This window comes from Panulirus ornatus, chromosome 14 (genome assembly GCF_036320965.1).
Source record: "Panulirus ornatus isolate Po-2019 chromosome 14, ASM3632096v1, whole genome shotgun sequence".
NCBI lineage: Eukaryota > Metazoa > Arthropoda > Malacostraca > Decapoda > Palinuridae > Panulirus > Panulirus ornatus.
Genome location: NC_092237.1, coordinates 37,446,428 through 37,453,284, shown reverse-complemented (window position 1 = coordinate 37,453,284; position 6,857 = coordinate 37,446,428). Strand labels below are relative to the sequence as shown.

The window sequence follows — 6,857 nt, the reverse complement described above, 5'->3', positions numbered from 1 at the left end:
TCGTTCCCTCCACTCTGACACATATCTTTCTTGTTCAATATTTCCTCACTCATTCTCTCCATGTGCCCCAAAACATTTCAAAAAACACCCTCTTCTGGCTCTCTCAAGCCGCTCTTTTATTTCCACAAATCTCTCTTACCCGTAATTACTTACTCGATCAAACCACCTCACCACAACTATTGTCCTCAAACATCTCATTTCCTTGCACATCCCACCCTCCTCCGCACAACCTCTATCCATAGCCCACGCCTCGCATCCAACAACATGGTTGGGAACCACTATTCCTTCAAACATACCCATTTTTGCTTTCGAGTATAATAGTTTCGACTTCCAAACATTTTAAGGATCCAGATTTTCGCTCCCTCCCCAACCTATGATTCACTTCCGCTCCATGGTACCATCCGACTGCCAGATCCATTCCCCAGATATCTAAAACACTTTAATTCCTCCAGTTTTTCTATGTTCAAACTTACCTCCCACTTGCTTGACCTCAAACTCTACTGTACCTTAATTAACCTTATTCTTATTCATATTACTCTTAAACTTTCTTCTTTTACACACTTTACCAAATTCAATCGCAGCTTCTGCAGTTTCTCACATGGAATCAGCCACCAGCGCTGTATCATCAGCGAACAACAACTGACTCACTTCCCAAGATCTATCATCCCCGAGAGACCTGCCAATACTTGCCCCTCTTTCCAAAAACTCTTGCATTCACCTCCCTAAACAACCCCATCCATAAACAAAATAAACAACCATTGGAGACATCACACCCCCTGCCGCAACCTACATTCCTGAGAACCAATTCTTTTCTCTCTTCCTACTCGGTCAACATTCCTTACATCCTCGATAAAAACTTTTTACTGCTTCTAAAAACAACTTGCCTCCCACACCATATTTTCTTATACCTTCTTAGAGCATCTCTTTCAACTCCTATCCATATGCCTTTTTTCTCCAGATCCATATTAAATGCTACATACAATCCATTTGCTTTTTTCTAAGTATTTCTCACATACATTCTTAAAGCAAACACCTGATCCACACTTCTCTCCACTTTGAAACCACACTGCTCTTCCCCAATCTGATGCTCTGTAATGCCTTACCCTCTCATTCAATGCCCACTCCCATATTATTTACCATGGATATGCTTCAAACAAACTTTGTTCCTCTGTAATTGAGCACTCACTCTCATTCCCTTTGTCTTTGTACAAATGGCCAGTTGCAAGCATTCCGCCAATCCACAGGCCACCTCACCATGAATCATACATAAAATCAAATATCCTTACCAACAAGTCAACAATACAGTCACCCCCTTTTTTTAATAAATTCCACTACAATACCATCCAAACCTACTGCCTTCATCGGCTTTATCTTCGCAAAGCTTTTATAACCTCTTCTCTGTTTACCATATCTTTTCCTAACCCTCTCACTTGCACACCACTCGACCAAATCTCCCTATATCTGCCACTCTATCATTAAACTCATTCATTAAACCTTCAAAATACTCACTCCATCTCCTTTCTCACATCACCACTACTTGCTATCAAAAATCCCATTAGGCCCCCTTCACTGAAGTTCCTTATTTGCCTTGTCTTTCGCACTTTATTTACCTCTTTCAAAACATCTTTTTATTCTCCCTAAAATTTATGATTCTCTCTCACCCCAACTCTCATTGCCCTCTTTTTCACCTCTTGCCACCTTTCTCTTGACCTCTCTCCTCTTCTTTTATACATCTCCGCTCAGTGCATTTTTTCCTGCAAAAATCGTCCAAATGCCTCTCATATTCTCTTTCTCACTTAATAATCTTACTTCTTCATCCCACCACTCACTACCCTTTCTAATCAACCCACCTCCCACGCTTCTCAAGCCACAAGCATCTTTTGCGCAAGTGTAAATGTGAATTAAGGAGAAGGTTATTAGGTACAGTTAGGGTTGAGGGACTAGTCCATTGGGAGGTAGTTTTGAATGGAGATAAACTGGAGGAGGTTGAATTGTTTTAGTATCTGGGAGTGGATTTTGGGAGCGGATGGAATCATCGAAGCGAAGTGAATCATAAGGGTGGGGGAGGGGGCGAAAGTTCTGGGAGGCGTTGAAAAATGTATGGAAGTCGAGAACCGTTATCTTGGAACTGGGAAAGCAAAAAATGGGTATGTCTGAAGGAATTGTGGTTCTAACAATGTTATATGGTTGCGAGGCGTGGGCTATAGACTGGTTGTGGTGGTGGAGGGTGGATGTGCTGGAAATGAGATGTTTGAGGACAATTGTTGTGTGAGGTGGTTTGTTTAAAGTAAAGAAAGGGTAAGCGAGATGTGTGGTAATAAAAAGGGTGTGGCTGAGATAGAAGAAGTGGATGTTTTGAATGGTTTGGTCCACCTGGAAGAATTAGTGAGAAAAGATTGACAAAGAGTATATATGTGTCGGAGGTGGAGGGAATAGGAACGAGAAGTGGGAGACCAAATGGAGGGTGGGAAGATGGAGTGAAAAAAAAGATTTGGTTGATTCGGGTCCCTTGAACATGCAGGAGGGTGAAAGGCGTTGCAAAGGAATAAATGGAAATTGGAACGATGTGGTATACCCGGGTCGGACGTGACTGTCGATGGATTGAGCAGGGCATGTGAAGGTCTAGGGTAAGTGTCATGAAAGTTTTTTTGGGCCTGGTTTTGGAAAAGGGTTTTGCTGTGGTTTCGGGCTTAATACAAGACAGCTAGAGACCTGAGTGTGAACGAATGTGGCCTTTGTTGTCTTTTCATTTTTTACGGGGTTCTACCTCGGCACATGCGGGGGGAGGGTGGGTTGGACTTTCATGTTTGTGTTCGCGGGGTGGCGACGGTATAGGGGAGAAAGAATCTTTCCCACGCAATCCTCATGTGTCGTAGAAATGGGGGCTACTAAACGGGGACGGGAGCGGGGGGTAGAAACCCTCCCCTCCTTGTATTTCAACTTTCTAAAAGGGGAAACAGATAAGGAGTCCACGCGGGGAGTGCTCATCCTCCTCGAAGTCAGATTTCGGGTATCTAAATAGTGTGTGGGATGTTAACAAGATGAGAAAAAAGGAGAGATAGGTAGTAGTTTGAGGAAAGGAACCTGTGTGTTTTGGCTTGAGTGAAACGAAGCTCAAGGGTAAAGGGGGAGAGTGGTTTGGGAATGTCTTGGGAGTAAGACAGGGGATAGTGATAGGACAAAGCAAGGGAAGGAGTATATGATAGAGAGTAAGAAAGTTAATTCTAGATTGGATATGGGTAAAACAGAAAGTTGAGGAGAGAGATGGGTGATTATTGGGCATATGCACCTGGCATGAGAAGAAAGATCATCGAAAGGCAAGTGTTTAGGGAGAAGCAGCTGAACGAGTGTGTTTAGTGTTTTGATGCACAAGACCGGGTTTTATAAAGTGATGGGTGATTCTGAATGCAAAGGTGAGTAATGTGGCAGTTGAAGGGACAATTGGTATACATGGGGGATTCAGTGTTGTAAATGGAAATGGTGAAGAGCTTGTAACTTTATGTGCTGAAAATAGGACTGGTGATTGGGAATACCTGGTTTAAAATGCGTATATACATAAGTATACTAGGTAAGTTGGAGAGATGGCATGAGAGCGTTCTATTGGATTACGTGTGTAATATGATAGGCGCGTGAAAGAGAGGACTTTTGATGTGAATGTGCTGAGAGTGAAACTGGAGGGATTGTCTGAATCATTATCTCTGGGGAGGCGAAGGTGAAAATTTGTAGGGGTTTTCAGAAAAAAAGAGAGAATGTTGGGATGATGAGAGTGGTGAAGAGTAAGTGAGCTTGGTAAGGAGAATTGTGTGAGGAAATACCAGGAGGGATGAGTACGGATTGGAAAAAAGGTGAGAATAAAGGATGTATAAGGGAGTGGTGAGTAGGAAATGGATGCTTTTAGGGAGCCATTGATGGCTTGCGCAAAAGATGCTTGTGCATGGAGAATCGTGGGAGGTGGGTTGATTAGAAAGGGTTAGGTGAGTGGTGGGATGAGAAGTAAGATCATTAGTGAAGAGAAGAGAGAGGCAGTGTGGACGATTTTTGCAGGGAAAAATGCAAATGAGTGGTAGATGTTTAAAAGAAAGGAGGCAGGAGGTCAAGAGAAAGTGCCAAGAAGGAAAAAAGAGAGCAAATGAGAGTTGGGGTGAGAGAGTATCATTAAATTTTAGGGTGAATAAAACGATGTTTTGGAGGAGGGTAAAAAAAGTGCGTAAGACATGGGAGCAAATGAACTTCAGTGAATTTTTTTTCTGAAGGGGCGCATATGGGGAGGTGATAACAAGTAGTGGTGATGTGAGACGGAGGATCGAGTGAGTATTTTTTTTGAAGGTTTGATGAATGAATTTGATGAGAGGTAGGCCGATATAGGGTTCTGTTGTTTTTGGTCGAGGTGGTGTGCAAAGTGAGAGGTTAGGAAACTGATTTTGGTAACAGAAAAGAGGTAGTAAAAGCTTTGCGGAGAGAAAGCCCGGCAAGTCAGCAGGTTTGGATGGTATTGCAGTGGATTTATAAAAAAAAAAGGGGGTGACGTATTGTGGATCTGGTTGGTAAGGTTATTTAATGTATGTAATGATTCAGGTGAGGTGCCTGAGGATAGGCGGAATGCTTGCATAATGCCATTGTACAAAGGCAAAGGGGAAAGAGTGAGTGCTCAAATTTACAGAGGTATAAGTTTGTTGAGTATTTGGTAAATTTATTTGGGAGGGTATTGATTGAGAGGATGTTGGAGGCAAGTACAGAGCATCAGATTGGGGTAAGAGCAGTGTGGTTTCAAACGTGCGTTAGAGGATGTGTGGATCAAGGTGTTTGCTTTGAAGAATGTTATGTGCGAATACTTGAAAAGCAAATGGATTTGTAGTGCATTTATGGATTCTGGAGAAGCATATTGATAGGGTTGATAGAGATGCTCTGTGGAGGTATAAGATATATTGGTGTGGGAGGCCAGTGGTTAGAAGCAGTGAAAAGTTTTTATCGAGGTATAAGGCATGGGTGCGGTAGAAAGAGAGGAAAATGATTGGTATTCTCAGTGATGTAGGTTTGCGGCAGGGGTTGTGTGATGTCTCCATGGTTGTTATAATTTGGTTTATGGATTGGCGGGTTGTTAGGAGGTGATGCAGAGTTTTTGGATAAGGGGGGCACGTTGAAGTCTGTTCTGGATGAGAGAGCTTGGAGTGAGTCAGTTGTTGTTCGCTGATGATACAGTGCTGGTGGCTGATTCATGTGATAAACTGTAGAAGCTGGTGACTGAGTTTGGTAAAGAGTGTGTGAAAGGTCGAAAGTTGAGAGTACTGTGAATAAGGGCAAGGTTATTAGGTACAGTAGAGTTGAGGGTGAAGTCAAGTGGGAGGTAAGTTTGAAAATGGAGAGAAACTGGAGGAAGTAAAGTGTTGTAGATATCTGGAGTGGATCTTGGCAGCGGATGGATCATGGAGGAAGCGGAGTGAATCATAGTGTGAGGGAGGGGGCGAAAATTTTGGGAGCCTTGAAGGAATATTTGGAAAGTTCGAGATCATTATCTCGGAAAGCAAAATTGTATGTTTGAAGGAATAGTGGTTCAACAATGTTGTATGGTTGGCGAGCGTGGGCTATTGGATAGAGTTGTGCGCAGGGCGGGTGGATGTGTTGGGAAATAAAAAACGAGATGCTTGAGGTGACTTATGTGGTGTGAGGTGGTTTGATCGAGTAAGTAATGTAGGGTAAGAGGAGATGTGGGAAATAAAAGGAGTGTGGTTGAGAGAGCAGAGGAGGGTTTTGAAATGCTTTGGTCACATGGAGAGAATGAGTGGAGGAAAGATTGCCAAGGACGATATATGTGTCAGAGGTGGAGGGAACAGGAGAAGTGGGTGTACCAAAATTGGAGCGTGGAAAGATGGAGTGAAAAAGGATTCTTGAGTGATCGAGGCTTGTACATGCAGGAGGGTGAAAAGGCGTGCAAACGAATAGAGTGAAGTGGAAACGATGTGGCTATTACCGGGTGTTGACGTGCTCTGCTGTCAATGGATTGACAGGGCATGTGAAGGCGTCTGGGGTTAACCATGGAAAGTCCTGAGGGGCCTAGTTGTGATAAGGGAGCTATGGTATCGGTGCATTATTACATTTCAGCAGAGACTGAATGTGAAGAATGGGGCCTTTGTTGTCTTTTCTAGCGCTACCTCGCACACATGAGGGAGGGCTGCGGGGTGTTGTTATTCCCATGTTGTGGCGAGGTTGGCGATGGGAATAAATAAAGGCAGACAGTATGAATTATGTATCATGTGAATACATGTATATGTCTGTGTGTGTATATATAGTCTATACAATTGAGTGTATTGGTATGTATATTTGCGTCTGTTTTTTGGATTGTGTGGACGTGTATGTATATAATGTGTCATGTGGGTGGTTGGCCATGCTTTCGTCTGTTTCCTTGCGTTACTCGCTAACGCGGGAGACAGCGGAATCAAAGAAATAGAAAAATGGAATATATTTAGATATTTATATATTTATATATATATATAGATATATATATATATATATATTTATATATATATATATATATATATATATATATATATATAATAATATATATATATAATATATTTATATATAATATATATATAATCATTGATGTCTTACGGGGAGATGGTTCTAACACTCGTGTGTCCCGTTCTCTTAGATATTGTGCATATGCTCATATCCCTTACTCCTATATCATGTTATGCACACATACACAACTCAAGCATCGTCAGGTACCCATTTATCAACCAGCCTGGAGGACATGGAGAGGTGAACACCTGGCTGAGGCGACTGTCATGCCTTGGGATTCGAATCCATCTTGTGGTCCGACCCCGGGCCTGGTATACTGACTCATAGTCACTAACGCT

General features: G+C 42.5%; 1 protein-coding gene across 1 annotated transcript in view; it reads left to right on the top strand.

Moving 5' to 3' along the window:
- LOC139753341 (uncharacterized) overlaps positions 1 to 6,857 on the top strand; it is a 397,831-nt gene that overhangs the window by 321,665 nt on the left and 69,309 nt on the right. The window lies entirely within an intron of this gene.